Here is a 22686-nt window from a genome sequence, read left to right on the forward strand (position 1 = left end):
TGTGCTAAAGTTTTTAGAGTGTGCTAAAAACGCTAGCACACCTATAACACGGCTTAGTAAATAGAGCCCTAAATATGTACTTCCGCTTTGAAAATTACCTGTGGGGAGCTATGTACTTACATTTTGACCTGATCTCTGGCACACATAAAGTTAAAGGGTTAATGTACAAAATAAAGTGGAATTTCCAAACATATGTAGATGCAAGTCCTTCGCAACATCTCAATCCAGGCAAACTTACATGCAATACACAAATAAGTTTACATGTATATCAGGTGAACATTTTTCTAAAAGTCCATTTCCATAAGTCAATGCAGCACCAGAACAAAATGGTCAGTGGTGCAGTGGAGCACCATTAGTATGAAGTGTTCGGAAGGCATGACTATGTAACTGCGTACTATAGGTATGCTTATTACTGGAAAAATAATGAAATATTATAGTGTCATAGACACTGCTTTGCTTCATATCCAAGCCAAGAAAGTTTGTTGTAGCTACCACTAGGTCATTTCTGGTACAGCCTATCATGTATTATCGAGTACCGCGCATTAATTTTATGATTTTGGGAGACAGGTTATCACCGCACTTTAGTGGTGCGCATATTAACGATGCTCCACTGTAGCTACCCTCCCACCACCACTGAGGCTCCCTGCTTTCTCCATCAAAGCAGTGCTACTTGCTTTTTAAAACATACCCGTCAGTGCACAAAATATAACTATTTGTTTTAGACTTGGAACATTTCATGCAATTTCACTGCTAATTAGTAACCATAATGCAAAATTATGTAAAACAGTTTATTAACTATGAATGGAGAGAAAAACTGCACGTGAAGAAACCTTAGCAAATCAGATTTAATGAAAATGGGGGTGCATATGAAGTCTGTAACAACAGGCAGAAAAAGTACACATGCTATTTGGTGACCAGGTTTATTTACACCAAAGTCCTAGTCGCAAAACTACTCTTCCTTGTTACTACAGAGTGTGCGTGAAGTTTGAGAGATCTTAATACATGGATCTCTAAGCCAGAAAGGAAAAGCCTTTTCCTGTCACATCTGACCAATTTATTTATTCTACTTTAATATAACAAAAGAGAGGGAACGAAGTACAAACTAAAGTCCAAACAAAAAAACAGCACCACGGGCCTTTAAAAATGGAACACAGTTCTTTAATGAATGAGCCTTGACAAAAAGACCCGACACGGGCCGTGTTTCGGTGACTAGCACCTGCGTCAGGGGTCACAGTGATGACGTGGAAAATTTGGGGAATAACTTGAATATATTCCTCTACAATATATTATTCCTTACCTCACGTCTCAATTTTGCAAATCATTTCATACCTTCTCTCCTCTTTCTCTACCTCCCACTAACAGTGAGTTTCCACTATATAATTATGTAATATTTTAGCATACATTGTATTTCCTTAACGGTCTTGTCAATTTTATAACCCTGCAGATGCTAATTCTTTGTGTTTTTGCTACTCTAGTCCTTTGGATGCTTTCATAGGTCTGATTTCACCTTCGAAGACTACAGCTAGAGCTAAATATATAAATGTGTTCAGAAACTATCCATCTTATAATCGAAAAAGAAAAACGCCTATATTTCGACCCAAATCGGGAGATGGGCGTTTTTCTCGCAAAGGCGCCCAAATCGGTATAATCGAAAGCCGATTTTGGGCGTTTCCAACTGCACTCCGTCGCGGAAACGAATAAAGTTGATGGGGGCGTGTTGGAGGCGGGATGGGGCGTGGTTATCAGCTAAGGAGAGATGGGCGTCTTTAGCTGATAATCGAAAAAAAAAAGGCGTTTTGACAGCGATTTTGGGTCACTTTTTTGGACCCTTTTTTCTCACGAACAAGTCCCAAAAAGGTGCCCCAACTGCCCAGATGACCACTGGAGGGAATCAGGGATGACCTCCCCGGACTCCCCCAGTGGTCACTAACCCCCTCCCACCAAAAAAAACCCCACTTTAAAAACTTTTTTTCCAGCCTGTATGCCAGCCTCAAATGCCGTAGCCACCTCCATGACAGCAGAATGTGTTCGATCCTGTCACAGCCTTTCCCTGGGTCAGATGTGGCTGTCGGGTGCAGTACAGGGTCACAACAGCATTGCATTGTGGTGGGTGTAGGGTATTGGGCTCCGTGATTTCATTAGCTTGTGTTACAGTCTCACGATGTTGGTAGTCGGTAGGCTCTTCTCCCATGGTGCTTTTCCCCCTGCCTACTGGGTCAGAGTGTGCCCTGTTGTGTTTCCTGTTATAGTCCATGCAGTAGTGGCTATTTTTGTAAGCCAGTTTTAGTTCCCTTTCCTGTGTTAGCCACGTTAGAGAACTTAGTTCTTACCTTGAATGTGGCTGAAAGAGGGCATTGTACAGCATTCTGCCAGCTCTGACCTACTGCTAATCTCAGTACCAGGGAGACTCGTTGCCAGTGGGGCACAACCTCTGATCTGCAGTTAACTGTGAGTAAACGCGGTTATTCCAATAAAGGACGTTTTCGGAAAGATTAGTCTTCAGGTGCCAACTGTTGTGCCAATGTTATACAGCAGCGACAAGTCCTAGAGGCCTGCGTGTATGCAGGTCCCTGGAGCACTTTTAGTGGGTACCGCAGTGCACTTCAGCCAGGTGGCCCCAGGCCCATCCCCCCCCCCCACCTGTAACACTTGTGCTGGTAAATGGGAGGCCTCCAAAACCCACTGTACCCACATGTAGGTGCCCCCTTCACCCCTCAGAGCTATGGTAGTGTTGTACATTTGTGGGTAGTGGGTTTTGGGGGAGGGGGGTTGGGAGCTCAGCACCCGTGGTAAGGGAGCTATGCATGTGGGAGCTTTTTCTGAAGTCCACCGCACTGACCTAGGGTGCCCAGTTGGTGTCCTGGCATATCAGGGGGGCCAGTGTACTACCAATCCTGGCCCCTCCCACGACCAAATGGCTCGGATTAGGACCTTTTTGAGCTGGGCGTTTTTAGTTTCCATTATTGCTAAAAAAAACAAACGCCCAGCTTAAAAACGTCCATTTTTTCGAAAATACGGTTTGGCCCGCCCCTTCACAGACCCGTTGTCGGAGATAAATGCCCATGGAGATAGGCATTTCCGTTCGATTATGCCCCTCCACGTATATTAAAAAAATATATTTTCATTACATTTTGTGCTGTTCCACTCTGTCATAATAGGCAGCACAAAGCACTACATACAACCTTGACAGCTAAAAGGAACAATTTAGGAAGACAAGGATAGCATACTCAAATGGAAGATCTGCAGATTATCCCACCCCAAATAAATTTTAACATAAAAAAATATAAGGACACATTCTTTTTTACCTCAAATTTTTAAGCTTAACAGTTTTCACTTCAAGACAAAAACTCAGCATAATTGGTTTAGCACGATTCCAGTTAAGTGAATCCGTTAATCTTCACAACTTTGGTTTTGCATCAACTGCTTACAAATATCAACCTTTCTGTAAACCTGCCTAGCACAACGCTGCTTCAGAATCCCTTTCTATCATTGCTCTGGTAAGATTTAAGAGCAGAGCAATAACAGGTCTTGCTCTCAGATTCGCTATTTTTACTGTGCTATCTTTACAAGGAAGGCAGCCCTTCTTTAACAACCCTTCTTGAGGGATATTTACATATTTCTTATAAAATAAATAATACAGGCACTGTCTTTTCCGTTCATCCACCAAATCCAGTCTCAAATGACAATTCACCGACTTTGGCAATGAAAGGAACAGCAGGTTGCTTTTACATTCAAACCAGGACTTTGATAAGCTTTCCGTCATACTTCAAAATGGCATGTAGCCAGTTTGTGGGGATGAAATAATAGCATGTTTCTGTTCCTGAGATTTCATAAAAGTCACTAAAGGGTTAAAGGAAGAAAAGAAAAACTCTGTTCTTATCATCACTGAAGAAGCTGTGCAAACTGAGGCCAAACAGATAAAAATGGGTCAAGGTTACAGAGTCTGTGGGAGAAGACATTTAAAATCTGTACCTTAGTTATCTCTGTGACTTGGGGTCCAATGATCTAACCACCAGACCCCCTCACAGCACAGACCTCTATAGCCCTCTACAGAAGGAAACACTAGGAAATCAGGAGTTTAACTAGCAAAAGTTTAAGTGCTGGAAGATTAAAGCCCAAATAAATCCATACAATATACAAAACAAGTTATTACATGGGTAAACCACAGAAAAGAGTTTCTTCATTAACAATGAGACATTTCATATTTAAGCATATTCCTGGCTCCATTTATTCACATCGTAACAAAAAATGCATTAAGACAGACCGATTAAAAAAAAAAGATCACCTTATTTTCCTTTCCTTTCCTTTGATTTATTTCTATTTATTACCATGGTAATATACAAATGGACTATGCCATATTTTGTACTACACAGTCTGAAGTTTAGGTTAAAGAGAGAACACATGCAGTGCTAAGTGGTGCGAAAGAAAGATCTTTGAAAAGCATCTTAAAGTTGAACTTCAGATCAGCCACCTTTTTCTCTAAACTTCTGAAAAACTTAACATAACAAAAAAGAGTAGGTGTGACCTCAGCTTCTTCACAATGGAGTGTAGGAGCAGCCTAAGGGTTAGAGCTGTGGGCTGAGAACCAGGGAAGCCTAGATCAAATTATAGTGAATGAACTGTGTCGGCATTAGTGCACATCAGCCACTAGCACAGCTTAGTAAACAAGGGGGGTTAGATTGTAAGCCTTCCAGGACAGGAAAATACCTAGTGCACCTGAATGTACCATACCTTGAGCTATTACTATAGAATTCTTAAAGAAATGGCTTCAAAGGTGCACATTGTGTACAGTTATTTGCACTAATATGCAGCAAGGCAGTACATCAAACAAAACAAAAATAAATTTTGCAGGCTACAGCTATACAAAGAATCAAAATTCCTTCAGTCACAGAACCCTTCTGGAGAAGAACCTTGCCTATAAAACACTGTAAGCTTTCAGATACATAGCTTGACCTTCTACTTACTCCAGTTTTGTTGTTTCAGCACTGGCATACAAGCTATTCTGATGATTTACTTCTTTCCTGTTCTCCCAGTTTTTTCTGAAACATTTTATCTTCAACAGTGAACCCATCTGGAGAAATGCCATATTAGAGGTTCAGCTGTCTGCAGTATTAACCATTCATTCAAGTATTTATATAACTGCTTACACCTAAGTGGTTTACAGTTTTCAGGGGGTCTGTCCCTAGTGGGTTCACAGTCTAAGTAGTACACTGTACTACTGTTGTAACTGAGGCAGCAGAGGGTTAAGTGACTTGCCTAGGCTCACACAGAGCTGCAGAGTGAATTGAACCTGGTTTCCCTGGATCTCAACTCACTGCTGACCAACAGGCAACAGCAGGAATTGAACCCAGTTCCCCAGGTCCACAACCCACTACCCTAACCATTAGGCCATTCCTCCAACCATCTATTTGCTAGCACAGTGAAGTTGCTCCCTTAATAAATTCACTGCAAATGTCTTTTTGTATTTCAAACATAGACATCAACTTATTTTATTTTCTCTCACTGTAGAACTTAAAGATTTTCCATGTAAGTTTCCCACCACTACCATCATTGTGTGAGATCCTTACTTCAACTTTTCATTGTTTTCCATAATTAAATGCCTCTTCTTCAGTTACTATATTCTCGCTGTCCCTCTTCAGACTCCATTTATTTGCATACCACCTGCATCTCTCTTTTTGATTACCTGTACACACTTTTGAAGTACTGTGAAAGTAGCATCCTCCTCCCCTAACCATCTGGCCAACCAGTGATTCTTCCTCCTCAACCTCACAGCTGGTTGTTACTAAGGACCTTGGTAACAACCATCTGTGAGGTTGAGGAGGAAGAATCACTGGTCAGCTTTTTACTTATGTAACTGTAATATGCCTCCTTAGATTTTTACAGAAGATTAATTCCAAAATACCAAAACATGTCTGAGAGGAGGCCAGTAACACCTAAAACTGAAGGGTGTACCCATTATTTTTCCTTGGAAATCACATTTGCATCTTCAACTCTATCTTATACATCTATATATTCCATCTTTGCTTACACCCTATCCTGTCTATTAAAATATTTTATTACATACTAGTAAAAAAGGCCTATTTCTGAATGAAATGAAACGGGTGCTAGCAAGCTTATCCCCCCCTCCCTCACTCTGTCCCCTCCCACAGCTCCCTCCTTCCCCTCCGAGTCCCACGGCCCCCTTTCCCTCCCCCCCTCCGAGTTCCAGGCCCCCTTCCCCTCTCCTCTGAGTTCCAGGCCCCCCTCCCACCCTCTCTCTGTCCGTCCTCCGAGTTCCAGACCCCCCTCCCTCCCTCGAGTTCCAGACCCCCCTCCCTCCCTCCCTCCGTTCCAGACCCCCCTCCGAGTTCCAGACCTTCCCTCCCTCCCTCCGATTCAACTCAGTTCCAGACCGACCTCTCCTTCCACCCCCACAACAGTCCTTCGCCTGCCCCTCGCCTTCCTGCGTGCCGCCCATCCAGAATTTAAAAGGCATTTAAAAAACAAAGAGCTGACCCCTGTGCTAGCAGTGAAACGCGAAGAGGCTCAGTGAGTCGGCTGCCTTCCCTTGTCTTCGCTCTGCCTCTGGTCCCGCCCTCATTTCCTGTTTCCACAAGGGCGGGACCAGAGGCAGAGCTCAGAGCGAAGAGAAGGGAAGGCAGCCGACTCACCACGCCTCTTCGTGTTTCACTGCTGCCGGGACCCCGGTAAGAGGGGGGGAGGGGAGGGTACCACAGAGGTCAGCTCTGTGTTTTTTAAATGCCTTTTAAATTCTGGGTGGGTGGCATGCAGGAAGGCAAGGGGCAGGCGAAGGATTGTTGTGGTAGTGGGAGATGAGGTCGGGCTGGAACTGAGTCGAGTCGGAGGGAGGGAGGGTCTGGAACTCGTAGGGCGGGTCTGGAGGGAGGGAGGGTCTGGAACTCGGAGGGAGGGGGGTCTGGAACTCGGAGGGGGGGTGTCTGGAACTCGAAGGGAGGGAGAGTCTGGAACTCAGAGGGGGGTCCCGCCTCCTGGCTTCAAATCTAATATAGTCATTTGCTCTTGCAACGTTCCAATGTGGGAGAGTGACGTCAGCTGGTGGTTACTAATGCAGCCAGAGACATTGGAACGTTGCAAGAGCAAATTATTATATTAGATTGTGTTAATGTAAAATACTATGGCATACTTTGTCTATTGCTTATGTTTGACTTATTCTTGCTGTATACCTCCTTGACTGAATTCCTTCAAAAAGGCAGTATATAATTCCTAGTAAATAAATATACAGTAATGTTCAGTTCATTTTTTTAAACCCTCTATGATTCAACATAAGGTTGCTAGCCTTTTCAACCAACTCCATAGCACAGATGTGAGTGCAAGACTGATGTTAAACAATGAAAAGACCAAAAGTATCTATATGCTTAGCAGGGGCGTATTTGGAATCCGGCGGTAGGGGGGGCCAGAGCCAGAGAGGGGGGGCACATTTTTGCCTCCCTCCCCCCCCCCGCCGCCGCCTCTCTCCACCCCCTCCCTGCCGTCAACCCTCCCCCGTTGCTTACTTTTGCTGGCGGGGGGCCCCAACCCCCGCCAGCCGAGGTCCGACCCGCAATCTCCATATTTCGTCTTCCTCCGTGGCCATGTGCTTCAAGGAAGTAACGCTGCAGTGCTGATTGGTTGAATCCAGTTCGGGGTATCAGAATGGGGTGCTATGATATCAGCCAGTTTTGCTTGTAACTACAGTAATCTAGTTATGTGGCCTTTCTTGGTCTAATCACATTTCCTCACTTTTCATTGTTCAGTAATGCTGTGCCAATTTAATTACTGAATGTGACCGAATAAACAACTACCACTTTGTTTTGATGACATGACTTCTCTTTATACTCAGGAAAAATATGTGTAGTTATTCATCATACTACATAAAATAACCCATGCTGGGTTACACCCAGGTTTACTGAGCCAACATTCTGTGCCAATCCAGATTGCAAGATCCTGGCAGATCCCTGAAGGTAGATCAGTTTTTTATAGCTTTTGTTTCTCCCCTTCTACTTGCGACAATGAAGAACTGACAGCTCCAGACATCCCGTTAAAATTTCCACGGTAAAGGTAGGGACTGCGTTTGTGAATGGGGTCGGAAACGGCTGTGCATCACCTTGCATGCACATTATAATAGTAATTAGCTCATTATAATAGCTTTGCATTCCGTTTTCGATAGCTGCTAACATGACAGGAAAATGGCTCGGAGAACCCTTTTGTGCATGTCTCGTTTTACTACTTGCTCGCTAAACTGGCTAGAACTAGTTTAAAAACCACTTTGCTGGCTCGTTAGGTTTAATGCATCTGGCTCTCAGTAGTCTCTTTTCTGAGCAGAAGAGCCCTAACCCGTTTAGACTTTTTTTCATATGGAAAGTGTTCCATCCACTATGATTTTTCTCTAGTTTTGCTATATCCTTTTTTTCATGGGGTGTCCAGAACTGTATTCAATACTCAAGCTGCAACTGCACCATGGACCTATACAGAGCACTAATGGTGATGTTGCTCCATTCCTTTTCAAATAATTCTTAACATTTTTGTTTTTTTGCAGCCCTGGCGCACTGGCACCTCAATGTATTATCCACAAAGACTGCAACACTTTTTCTTGGGTAACTAAATATTAACATAAATTGTTAACAGAAGCATAAAAACAATATTCTATAACACAGAGGCGTGTTTGCAACTTATATCAGCATTCTGTTTCTGCACCTCGGAAGGTTCACAATTTGCAAATGTTCTCTCAAACTACATTTGCTATCAGTTAGCATTTTTAAACAGTCGATCCTACAAGTCAACTTTTTCTTTCTTTTCTATATAGTTTCATGTTGACAAGAAAAAGCATTTTGTTTTCCTCATCAATCTTCCATGAACAGAGTGTTGCACTATTATGAGATATTTTAGCATATCCCACTTCCTTAGGAGGACTAAAATTAAACTGTCCATTCATCTGGGCCTAGAACAACATGTGCCAGATGTCCAACTACCTTATATGGTGGGCACAATTTCCTTCCAACATTATCTTCTCTTCTTGTTATTTTCCACACAACCACTTCACTATTGCTAAATATCTCCATTGTCTGAATCACAAACCTTCTTTGGCATGAATGCTTTCTACTAGGTCTGACTGAAATTTAATAGCATTGTAAAAGAAATAAATACCAAAAGTGTTCATTTTTCAAAACTACTCTGGTCTCCAGTTAGTCAAATTAGGTCACTGTACAGAAAAAAGTATTGTATGTTCTGGTTTCTTTGCATGTTTATATATATATATATATATTTTTTTTTTTTATGATTGTAATTGATCTTAAATGCTAAGAGCAATGTTTTCCAATTACTAGAATATTCAGTACTGATCTAGCTATTTTTCAGGGAGAAACCCAGGACCAAAATGCTTTATCGATCCAAGACAGAAACAAAGGAGTAAGGGGGTCCTTTTACAAAGGCACGCTAATGATTAGCACACATTAAACACTAGAGATGTCCATAGAAATATATGGGCAGCTCTAATGTTTAACACATGCTTATTTTTAGAGTGCTATAAAAACGCTTGCGCACCTTTGTAAAAGGACCCCTACATTCTGTAAATGGTGCCCAAATCTGGGTGCTGATAAAAATTAGCACTACACACTATTCTATAAAAAAAGTAGCATTTTACACTGGGATCCGCCTCAATTTGGGGTGCAAGGATTTACACCAACTGAAATATGGCATAAATTCTTGCACCTAAATTAGGCACGGATCTCCCTTATTCTGTAACCCTGTGCACAAATTCCAGGGACTCCCCTGATCCACCCATGCTCCTCATGGCCACCCCCCCCCCCCCGTCTGATTTGTGCGTAAAATTTACATGCTTAACCTGGCACCTAAAGATGTGTGAGTAAATTAATTCCAATTAGTGCCAATAATGTATTATTAGCTCCCAATTATCAGCCCTAATAGGCTCATTTGTCAATTAAACTGTATATGTAGATTGAGTGAACACCCAAATCTGCTTGCACAATTCTTAGCGCCATATACAGAATTAGGGTGTAAACCAAATCCAACCCAGATAAAATTATAAATCAAGTTCAACAGAAAGTAGGGTTAAATGGTCAGTATACTCAATGGAGAAAGGTAGATAGTGGGGCTCCCCAGGGGTCTGTGCTGGGACCGCTGCTTTTTAACGTATTTATAAATGATCTAGAGATGGGAGTAAATAGTGAGGTAATTAAATCTGATGATGCCACAAAGTTATTCAAAGTTGTTAAATCACAACAGGATTGTGAAAAATTACAAGAGGACCGTATGAGACTGGGAATCTAAATGGCAGATAACGTTTAATGTGAGCAAGTACATTTTCATGTGGGAAAGAGGAACCCGAATTATAGCTACGTCATGCAAGGTTCCACATTAGGAGTCACAGACCAGGAAAGGGATCTAGACATCATTGTTGATGATATGTTGAAACCCTCTGCTCAGTGTGTGGCGATGGCTAAGAAAGCAAGTAGATATTATTAGGAAAGGAATGGAAAACAAAAATGAAGACACTATAATGCCTTTGTATCGCTCCATGGTATGATTGCACCATGAATATTGTGTTCAATTCTGGCCACCGCATCTCAAGTGGAATTAGAAAAGGTACAGAGAAGGGAAATGAAAATGATAAAGGGGATGGGACGACTTCCCTATAAGGAAAGGCTGAAACAGCTCTTCAGCTTGGAGAAAAGACAGCTAAGGAGAGATATGATAGAGGTCTATAAAATAATGAGTGGAGTGAAACAGCTAGACGTGAATCAATTGTTTACGCTTTCCAAAAATACTGGGACTAGGGGTCACACAATAAAGCTACAAAGTAGTACATTTAAAATGAATAGGAAAAAAAGTTTCTTCAGTCAATATGTAATTATACTCTGGAATTCACGGTCAGAGAACGTAGTAAAAGCAGTTAGCTTAGCAGGGTTTAAAAAAGGTTTAGATGCCTTCCTAAAGGAAAAGTCCATAGACCATTATTAAAATGGACTTGAGGAAAGTCCACTGCTTATTTCTAGGATAAGCAGCATAAAATGTATTGTACTTTTTTGGGATCTTGCCAGGTACTTGTGACCTGGATTGGCCACTGTTGAAAACAGGATGCTGGGCTTGATGGACCTTCAGTCTGTCCTAGTATGGCAATACTTATGTACTTATCTTCAGGCTCTATTAAAGCCAGTACTTTATAAAATATTTTACAAAGACAATGGAAAAAACTTTTCTGCGGCTTTCCTAAAACACGTGTAAAAATACAAAACTTTCCCATGACAGCAGAATGGACAGTTTGAGTAGTATAATCATTTGACCATCACTGACATTTTCAGTGCTCTTCCACAAAATATTAATGACATGTTTTGATGGATTACAGGGTTTCATTTCTAATGAATGACATTTTTTTAGTGCAAGGAGAACAGCACAACCCCATTATATTATCTGAAACGTGTGGTGCAATATTTAATAACTAATAACGAGTGGCCTTCTGTTCTACATTTAAGCCTAAAGTCCACACCTTCAGCAAATGGCATCCTTTCAAACCAAACCTAAGGATTTATAGAAGAGATATGCCCAGTTTCTTCTGCTACCAGTTTCACAAAATGTATTTTCCATTTAGTGCTTCAGCCACTATCTTAGTGACTAGAAAAGTACAAACCACAGTTTAAATCCCACTCTTCCTTTGTGATATTGGGAAAATCACTTCATCCTCAACTGCCTCAGCCACAGCTGATTTTATGCTAATTTGGTCAGGGGCAAAACTCAAGAACCTTGAGCTCAGATCTGGAAAAGGCAAGTTGCAATCATTAATTAAATATACAATAGAATATAAAATTTAGGTCATTTACTAACAATTTTATTTATTTATTTAGATTTTGCTCACACCTTTTTCAGTAGAAGCTCAAGGTACGTTACCTTCAGGTACACTGGATATTTCTGTGTCCCAGGAGGGCTCACAATCTAAGTTTGTACCTGAGGTAATTAAGGGTTAAGTGACTTGCCCAAGATCACAAGGAGCAGCAGCGGGATTAAACTGGCCACCTCTGGATTGCAAGACCGGTGCTCTATCCACTAGACCATTCCTCCATTAATGCATGCTGATGCTGTTAGTGAGTCTTATTTTATGCAATGGGCCCTGTGGTACTGCATGCCATTAGTAAATAATTCCCTTTGTGAATCACGTCCTTAGTCACCTTAAATGACTGAATGTTTACTTATTGTACCTAAGTTAAAAATGATTTCACCTCAAAGAGACCTGAATGTACAAAGATCATCCCTTATATCTGGCCATCACCACTGACACTGGCCAGATGTGAAGATATTTCTGCCAATATTTTAATTTCTTTTACACTGAAAATAACAAAGACATCACTAAATAAAAGTAGAAAACCACACCACAAAGAAATATCTCCAGACTAGCCTTGCAAAATAAGAAACTGTGATCTTAATGCAGAAGTCTGGGTTTTGCCACTATGTTACTAGGTCAAAGAAGACCCTTCAAGATATTCCAGAGAAACTAGAGGTGCAGAGTCAGCTATAAAAACTGGCAAATACAGTGTACTGTGGTATGCTGACCTAAAGGATGCAAAAGCTTTATGAATAAGGATCTTATTTGGATGGGGGGAGCAGGGGTTCAGTTTTTCACTATATAACTGTAACACACCTCCTTGGATTTCTATAGAAGATTAATTCCAAAATACCAAAACATGACTGATAGGAGGACGGAACACCTAAAACTGAAGGGTATACCCATTATTTTCCCTTGGAAACCACATTTGCATCCTAAACTCTATCTTATCCATCTTTATATTCCATCTTTGCTTACACCCTATGCTGTCTATTAAAATGTTTTATTGTGTATTGTGTTCACACTGTAATGTAAAATACTATGCCATACTTTGTATTGTTATTTGAATATTTTTACTGCTATAATTGTCAATTGCTTATGTTTGACTTATTCTTACTGTACACCGCCTTCAGGGGCTCTTTTACTCAAGATTAGCTCGAGTTATCTGCAGCAGGGCCCATAGGAATAAAAAGCACCCTGAGTGAATTCCTTCAAAAAGGAGGTAAATAAATCCTAATAAATAAATATACAGTAACGTTCAGTCCTTTTTTTATGCTGACAGAAGGCATAGAATTGCTAGGATATTGTGCCATTCTCCACTTCTGCAGTACCTTGATATTTTGGGGCCAGTTGATAATAAATGATGAACCTAAAACTGCATGATGTCTTTGCTTCAGAATAAACTTAGTTATAAGAAATTGTCATTTTCTGCACATTCTACCACTGTCTTTCTTACTTTGGTATTATAGTTAATCACTGGTTGCACATATAAGGTAATTGCCGAATGTGGCTCACCTGGCTTAGACAACGATAGATCTAAGATACTTTCTAAGAAGTCACCCTTATGGTCTGACAACCATACTAAGCAAGAGCTTTTGTAGCCTGGGATATTTTTTCAAAGACCAAAAAGATATTGTACACGAGTCCTCACAAGCATGAAGTCTCAAACCCTTATCTACTACAGTTGTTTTGGTCCTTTAAAAAAGGTAGCACAACTTACAAAACCTTCAGTTTTCTCCAGGACCAATATGGCTATTGGAACTTACACTGCCAATTAAGCACCAACTTTTTGTGGAGGAGGGCCTAGTGGTTAAGGTGGTGGACTTTGATCCTGGGGAACTGAGGAACTGAGTTTGATTCCCAGCACAGGCAGCTCCTTGTGACTCTGGGCAAGTCACTTAACCCTCCATTGCCTGCCGCATTGAGTCTGCCATGAGTGGGAAAGCGCGGGGTACAAATGTAACAAAAAAAAAAAAAAAACTGAGAAGACTTCTTGGAAAGGATGTTGATTTACCCATCACTACAGATTCATTAGTCTCATCAGTGCAGAATCTGACCCACTAAAAAAACATTAATTCCAAAAAGTACATAATGCTTAGCTAATAGTTTTCTATAATTTAATCAAATTCAGAGGTTCGTTCACTCACAAAGATAGTAACACACTAACAAAACTATAAATGAATGAACCAAAAGGGAGCAAAAGCTGGAAAAGACCTCAGAGAACATCTGTGGACATAAAAGTCTTTTGTTGCTGTCTCAACAGACTTGCTATCAACCATTGGCCAAAACCTCCCTTAATTTCAGGTGCACAATCAAACATATATCATTTTATATTACTTTTTTATCTTCTATTGTTTTCAATTTCTTAAAAAATCAAATTCCATGAGTAAAGTGTTCATGAGCACTACTCATCTTAATAAATCCCAACGGGGTTCCGGTTTTACTGAACTGCTTCATTAGGGGAATCTGTGTGCTCAGAACTGCATTTTCTGTTCAGCGTGCTCATGTTTCTGTCAGACTATTGGTAGATCTCACATGGTAACCACATATAAGACCTCTTAAACATCATTCTACGGAAATTAAATTCATGAAGACAGAAAAGAAGACAAAGAATATTATAATGCCTCTGCATCGCTCCATGGTACAACCTCACCTTGACTGTTGCGTGCAATTCTGGTCACCATATTTTTAAAAAGATTATAGCAGAAAAGGTTCAAAGAAGAGCGACCAAAATGATAAAGGGGATGGAACTCTTCCCATATGAGAGAAGGCTAAAGAGGTTAGGGCTCTTCAGCTTGGAAAGAGATGGCTGAGGGGAGATATGATTGAGGTCTAGAAAATCCTGAGTGGTGCAGAATGGGTAAAAGTGAATCGATTTTTTACGTTTTCAAAAAGTATAAAGACTAGGAGACACTTAAGGATGTTACATGGAAATACTTTTAAAATGAACAGGAGGAAATATTTTTTCACTCAATGAATAGTTGAGTTCTGAACTCATTGCCAGATGTGGTATCAGCGGTTAGAGTATCTGGGTTTAAAAAAGGTTTGGGCAAATTTCTAGAGGAAAAGTCCATAGACTGCATCTAGGTCAGTCATACAGAAAACAATTTACAATGCAATTTCAGCAACTTTTACATATTGTTTTCTCATTTTTTGAACTATACAAACACTAATTCAGAAGCTGATTCTCCCTAATACACTGAGCTCTGTCTTCACAAGGGATTTGTACCACTCTGCAGCAATAGCAAAAAATTATTCTGAAAAACCATGAACATATCTACAGATATATATTCTTGACCTTTCAACACTGTTTATGCTATACATAAACTCTCCTGCAGATCAGAAGAGTCAGTCACAACACTTTACATAGCTTGCTGGAGAACTCCTGGTGTCTTGAGATGGAGGGCAGCTGCTACTATAGTCAGTGGCTCTAGCATGCTTAAAATAAGCAATCAGTAGCAGGAAGGAAACGGAGATATTATTACCTCTTGACTGGTTCAAACTATGGCTCAATTTATGTTCAGTTCTGGCCATTTCAATCCTACAAACACACTGAAGAAATCAAGAATTCCTGGCTGATCCCTAAATGCCACCTTATCACAGCCTTAGAGAATCTGTCTCAAATTCATAGTGATTAGAAAGGTTCAGAAAATTCATATAGTGTCTTGTAAAAAGACTACACTTGTGCATTTTTCACATTCTACTATCTAAAAAAAATACAATTCAAAATGCATTAGGGTAAGAATTAATTTCATCAATCTACAACGGGGGTTCTCAACCCAGTCCTCAGACCATACCTAACCAGTCAGGTTTTCAGGATATCCACAATATATATGCAAGAGATAAATTTGCATGCACTGCCTCCATTCTATGCAAATCTATCTCGTGCATATTCATTGTGGATATCTTGAGAACTTAACTGGCTAGGTGTGTCCCGAGGACTGGTTATGGACCCCTTCATTGTAGATATCTTGAGAATCTAACTGACTAGATGTGTTCCGAGGACTGGTTAAGAACCTTTAAGAACCTAACTGGCTAGGTGTGTTCCGAGGATTGGGTTAAGAACCCCTGATCTACAACGTACTCTACACTTAACTTGCAAGAACAGTTATAAAAATATTCAGAATAATTACAAAGAAATCAACACATCTTCATTTTTTGTCACAGCAAACCCAAATTAGCTGTTTCCCAAAAATTGCCTTTAGTAACTTATATAGAACCAACCTGTTTCCAGTCACAATACATGAGCCACTTTGAATATTCCTAGATGAAGAATCAAGCTTTGTCTGATGTATGATATGAAGTACCAAAAGAACTCCAGGATAAAGCTATTCAAAGTTACAGCTAGGTGAAAGGCTATAAGAAAAAGTCTGTGTGTCTGAATATCCCCTGGGGTACTAATAGGTCCAATACTGTTTGGTATCAGCAAGACATTGTCAACCAGACCTTCCCTCCATCCCCAGTACCTGTGAGTTAAGGAAACTGCTGAGGACAGTCACTATGAGGTCTAAGATTTCCTTACTAGAACTATAAAGGTCACTGGCTAAGACTGGGGAAAACGATGATTGCTCAACAACTTCAAGAATACAGCCAGCAAAGGAGAGTGACCAAAAGGAATCAACTACTAAACAAAAGCTGTATTGTGTATTTCATAGTGTTTTCAAAAGAAAAGCTTAGGGGTTACTGCATGAATGTTGGAGATGGTTTTGTGGTCTGGTGAGGCCAAAGTGGAACTTTTAGGTCTATGTGCTTAAAATAACACAGCATATCACCCTAACACCATCTATAAAGTGAAGCATGGTAGTGGCACTATTGTATTATGGAAATACTTTGTAACAGCGGAGATAGGCATATGAAGATGGAGAGAAAGCAGAACCTGGAGAAAAACCTGTTCCAGTCTGCCATAGGCCTAGGATTGGGGAGAAGATTCACCTTTCAGAAGAATAGTGATCCTAAGCACAAAGCAAAAGCAAAACCTGAATGTCCTCAAGGGGCCTAGTCAAAGCCCAGCTCTGAATCCAACAGAAAATCTGTGGAAAGACTTGAAGACTGCAGTCCACATTCAATCCCCAGCCAAACTGGAAGAACTTGAGGAATGGGCAAAAACTGTATCATCCCACTCTGTGAAGTTGGTAGACACTTATCCTAAATGACTCATTAATGTTATGAGGGGTTTCCATCAATGTGAAAACACATGTATTCAAAACCTTTTGGTTTCTTCTTCTTAATTACCTTTTCATTCTTTCTATAGTTGTTCTTTCGTGCTAACAATACAGATTTATGTAGATCAGTGAGACAAATTTTTATTTTAATACATTTTGAATTGTATTTTTTAGATAACATAATGTGAAAAATTAATAAGAGTGTGAAGACTTTTATAAGGCTATCCATATATCTGGCAAAAGCCTTCCAAATATTTAAATTTAGGAATTGTTTTAGTATATTCAACTGAAAGAAACAGCAAGAGGAAATAAAATTTACTAGCAGGACATCTAATATACAATCAAGAAGGCACAATGCACAATAGTCAAACTTCAGTAGAAACTAGGATGAGACATATCTTCAGGCTACTTATGCATCCACGGACACAGAGTTTTTTAAGCAACAGAATTACTGAAACAACATGGCTATCTCAATGTCAGTAGATCACAAAGCACAAACACCTTAGAGGCATCTCTAGAAGATTAATGTACAGGTGGGTTTTGAAACACTAATATAAAGATCAGCTGACTTTCTCTGGAAAAAAAGGGGGGCTTGCTTGGGATTTTTTATACAGACATGGCATCACTGAAAGACCATCAGCCATCTACAATCCTTTCTTTGTCTCTAGAATTTTCTCCATTCCATAATGTGACCTGCATCTACACAGCAAAACAAAGAAGCAGTGTTGAACATGTGGTAGTTGAAACCACCAAATATCATCCCCACCACTAGTGCTTTTGTTCTTTTTTTTTTTTTTTCAATAGTAGCTCAAGTTGAGTTACATTCAGGTGCACTAGGTATTTTCTTGTCCCTAGAGGGCTTACAATCTAAGCTTGTATCTGAGGCAAAGGAGAATTAAGAAACTTGCCCAAGATAACAAGAAACATCAGTAGTATTTGAACTAGGCTTCCCTGGTTGTCAACCCACTGCTACTGATCAATAGGCTACTCTTTCTTTTGTCTATTGTAAAAGTAATGTTGGTTTCCGTAAGTTTCTTAAACACATAATTTACATCTTGGTCTCCTGACTTATTCCCCATACTTTACATATCTTAAAGTATCCGCTTACAAATGCAGATGATAAATTACTACCTAAAAACATAGTTATGTAGAATGATTAGCACAATGCAATTTTGCTGCACACATTTTAAGAGAATTCATGGTAGCAGTGCTCCACAACAGATGGCTACACATTATAATGAAGCTAGTATTGCACAGGCAGTTCCTTGTGACTCTGGGCAAGTCACTTAACCCTCCATTGCCCCATGTAAGCCGCATTGAGCCTGCCATGAGTGGGAAAGCGCGGGGTACAAATGTAACAAAAAACAAAAAAAAATGAAAACATCTATATTTATTTCATTTATTAACATATATTTATATCTAAACCGTCCTCTCAACTGAACTAGGGACAGCCAGATTGGTATACAATACAAACTATTGAAATCACTACAGATACAGAAAGTCAAAAAAAAATTATAAACAGTATACAATAAATAAGAATCAGCAACTAAACAATGACACACGAGGAACTGAATTGAAAAATTCATGATTTATATTTTTTTAAATGTTTGACTAGAACCATCATCAACTGAATCTGTGATAGGCTTACCATTTCATTTCTATCACCAATGCTGTACCAATTCTCTGATAAATCTGGTACCATCTGCATTTGCATGGGTTTAGGCCACACAGTGGTGTTCCTGGATCAAATCTCAACTCAGGTGATGCAATCTTAACATCATAAGAATCATCATATAAACTGGAATGAAATAAGCCTGCAAATGCTTTTGGTGACCCCTCTGCAGAGCTGTTGCAGCATAATATACTTTTTATATATCAACCCACAAAATCTTTGGGGCACTCTTTTGAAGGAGGATTCTGGGATAGATCATATTTGCAAAGTGGTTAAGGATAGTGTTTAACAATTCTGATCCACTACCAAAACTTCACATCCTCACAGCAAAAACAGGTTGAGAGTGAGGCACACATATATGCCAACTGTAGCAAGTTTGACCAAGAACCTGCAAAAATAATCCCACTCAGAAATGAAGTAGACCATTATTACAATCACAAGTTCAAATAGGTCTTAGCTCTCTCTGTGACAGAAAAGTCACATTTTTGTTCTTCTTTTATGGAGTTTGGTCTATTGCCACTTTGAGATACAGCAAGAAGAAAAATTCATGTATATTTAAAAAGTATCAAGGATGATCTAAAGGGAGATCATTCTTTAGCAAATCCTGGATCTCAGGACCTCTCCAGTACCAGTTGGCCCATAGATACCTTTAAGGCTACTGGGCTTGAAAAAATTGACTTCTTTTTACAAACATGTAATGAAATTAATCAAACCAGGTGTTCATCCAGACCTTCATTAAAAATTATTATTCTTGCCCAAGATTAGTATTTCACAATTTCTCCTTCATCCTTAGCTGCTAAATGTCATGATGCTCCATGGCAGCACATGATCATCCTGCTTTAGATAGCCTCCTACAAAAACTGTTTTCTTTATCTTTCTACTAAAATTACATGTGAAAACCTATGATGTTCAACCAAAGGAAGAGTCTAAAAATTGTTTCAAAATGGAGGTTCTTGTTCTCTGATGTGCTTACCCTTATGGTGAAAAATCTGAGAAACTCTAAAAAAAAAAAAAAAAAATTAAAAAAAAAAAAAGAGACCCTCCAGTTTGCTTCTAAGACAGTCATCATGAAGTGCAACCAAAACAGTGTTCAAGAGCAGTTAAAAAGATCTTTAAAATGACCAGCCTATGCCAGAAAACCTGCAACATGAAGAGCATCCATGTTTTAGAAGCATTCCCCAGCTCAGCTTTGTCTACTGGAAGCCTGCTCTCCTCCATTTTCTGGTGGAGCTACTACATGACATGGCTTACCTGACTCAGATCACAGCTCTCTGCAAAACTGCTGTAGTCACTTCCTCTTACATATGTAAGAAGCTTCATGAAACAGAAAAAAAAACCGTGGAAAACCCCAACTTGGAGGTCCTTCCAATTCCAGATTTCATAAAATAAACTTTTTGTAAGGTTTAAATATTCTCCAGGCAGTTTTCCTGGAGACTAAGCAGGTTTAGCAGCTACACTGAGAGGAAAACAAGGTTACTGCAGGAAACAAAAGCCTGGATAGTGTTTGTGGAGGAGCTTTGTGTTTTGGAGTCTGGACACAAACCAAGCCAGACAGCTTGCACATAGAGGACTGCGAGATAAAAGACACACAGAGGGAGAGGCAGAAGCAGGGAGCTGCTGCGGGTTCCTTCCTCCCCTCTGCCTGACTATTAAAAAGACAGCGCGTGAGCCAAAGAAGTGAGATTTTTTTTCTTCCTTCTTTCCCCCAAATGAGAGCATAGCTATCTTCTCCATACAACACACAGTCCATTTGTTCTAAAGCTTCTGTTGTGCTAGCTCAGTATCTTGCATTTCCTCTCCCACATTAAAAAAAAAAATATATATATATATAATATTAAGCTGCTGTTTCCTCCTCCTCCCACAACTACCACTACCACCACCACCAGCAGCACCATAACCATCTCCTCTCGTGCGCCTTCTTCTGCTCCTCTGTGAGACTCCATCCCAGAGCCTTCTCCCCTCAAACCTAATCAGCAAAGTCTTCCTGGGCTTAAATGAATGAATTAATTTCTTTAAAAAAATATCAAGCAACGAGTTTTTCATTTTAAGAACTTACAGCGTCTGGGACGTGGCCACGGGCTTCTTCTGCTGGGGCTGATCCTTTCCGCCCCCCACCCCAGTGCTTTGCTGCCGCTTTTGCTCTGACTCTTGCCCTGGTGGAGTTTTCCTGGAGCTGTTTGTGGTTTCTGCCAGGTCTCTCAGCAATGGAGGCTTGCCTTCCCTCCTGCTTTCCTCTCCTTCACAGGCTGCTGCAGCTGCAGATGACCTGAGAGATCATACGTATGTGTGTGTGTGTGTCTCTCACTCACTCTGTCTCTCTTTGAATAATGAGCAACCAGAGGGAGGGAGAAAGAAAGAGAGAGAAGGAAGAGGGCATTCTCTACCACAAGGGGGTGCACAAAGCCTTTTTAACAATCACAACAACGTGGGAGAAAAATATCACACGCACGCACACATAGACAAAGGCAGCAACATAGGGGCAAGGAAGGAGAAGATGGTAACGTGAAGACAATGAAAAGGAGGAAATAGGAGCAAACTTAAAGCTGGAACATTTGTCTGAGTCATCTCAGAGGACCAAAACAGACAAGCACAGAAAGACTAGAAGAGAAAAAAAAAGCAAGATACAAGAAAAGCAAGCAGTGGAGGGCAAATGAGGTTCCCCAAGCATATGCTGTAGCCTTCACTGCACTTCTAAGATAGAAGAACAGCCTGATTTACTGAGAAGAGAGAGAGAGAGAGAGATGCATCACACTGATCTTTAGTACACCAACCAAAAACTGAAAGCTCCTCTGTACACATTGAAATGCATCATTTTAAGCTGATGTCTCTTAGATCTTGATATGGTCTGCCATGAGGATGAGAAGAAAATCTTAAGCTGAAGGTTGAATGTACAGCAAATCAAAATCATAAAGAAGATTTTTCTTAGCTCATCCATTTGCTATTGAAAGCATATGTGCAAATGATTAATTAATCATGTTTGTCAAATATTTTGAAGTTTCTCACCACAAAAACTAGATTCTTGTACCTTTTGGAATTTTAATAGAGATATTTATACAGGAAAATAACCTGCAGCATCTTTGGAATTATGTTTACAGACCTCTATTTGAGACATTTTGCTGCACAAATACCTTTTAATTCATTTTATGACACTGCACCCTCCAGTCTCTGTAGGCATGTCTTGGATGATCAATTCAAACCCTTCAAAGAAGCAGTCAGGGTTCATAAGTCATGATCACAATGTATCAGCAAGCTGTAGACAAAGAAAACAATGTAAAACATATATAAACTAAATTAGCATCTATTCTAATTTTCTCCAAAGATTCTTCTGATCTAACTGAACTATTCTCCATAAAATATTATATATGTTTGTTTTTCATGCACAATTACCATGCATTTCATTTGTCATCAGGGTATGCAGTGCAACAAAAATCAATACAGAGTACTGAGACTGAAATACCAGTTCTCAGGCATTTTTCTTACCACTGATTTAGAGCTTCATCCATACCATGTGGCCCACACATACTCAGGTTTTCTGTCAATCTATTTCAGTTCCTTAAAAGTGAAGGACAGGTCAAAGGCTGAGCTGTCATAGGCCCTTCATTTAGAGCCCTGAGATATTTGTTATTTCCTTTTTATGTCCACCTTCCGGACAGTCTGTTCAGACTATGAATTGGTATCTGCAGGGGATGCAGATCTAAACAACATTCTTTTTTTGGCAGTAAACCTCTAGTAACCCAGCTCCAGCTGACCGACAAGCAGGAGCACTCTAGCCCTGTCCTGGAGGCACACTGAACTAGTCTAGTTTTCATTATATGCTAGACAAAGATTTGCATGCCTTATGATTTGCATGTTTTATGATTACTGCTTGCAACAAATAGGGGTCTAGTTCAAATCTCATTTGTCCATGACTTTGTATGATGAAACCTTTGGCTTGCTTCTATTTTGGGATAAATTCAATAAATGGCACCCACATTTGGATGCCAAAAACAATAAGCATGAAGCAGTAACCTATGAATGGG

General features: G+C 40.1%; 1 protein-coding gene across 5 annotated transcripts in view; it reads right to left on the reverse strand.

Moving 5' to 3' along the window:
- The window catches only part of ZNF462 (zinc finger protein 462), a 717470-nt gene extending 696516 nt beyond the window's left edge, over positions 1-20954 (reverse strand). For 4 of the 5 annotated variants that reach the window (XM_030194320.1, XM_030194319.1, XM_030194316.1 and 1 more), the window contains exon 1: positions 20724-20954. The gene's annotated coding sequence lies outside the window, so the exon portion shown is untranslated. Of the gene's footprint in view, positions 1-19918; positions 19987-20723 lie in introns of those variants that run through there. The other variant, XM_030194318.1, reaches the window with a different exon arrangement.
- Between the last annotated feature and the right edge of the window lie 1732 nt (positions 20955-22686).

Source organism: Microcaecilia unicolor, chromosome 2, assembly GCF_901765095.1.
Source record: "Microcaecilia unicolor chromosome 2, aMicUni1.1, whole genome shotgun sequence".
NCBI lineage: Eukaryota > Metazoa > Chordata > Amphibia > Gymnophiona > Siphonopidae > Microcaecilia > Microcaecilia unicolor.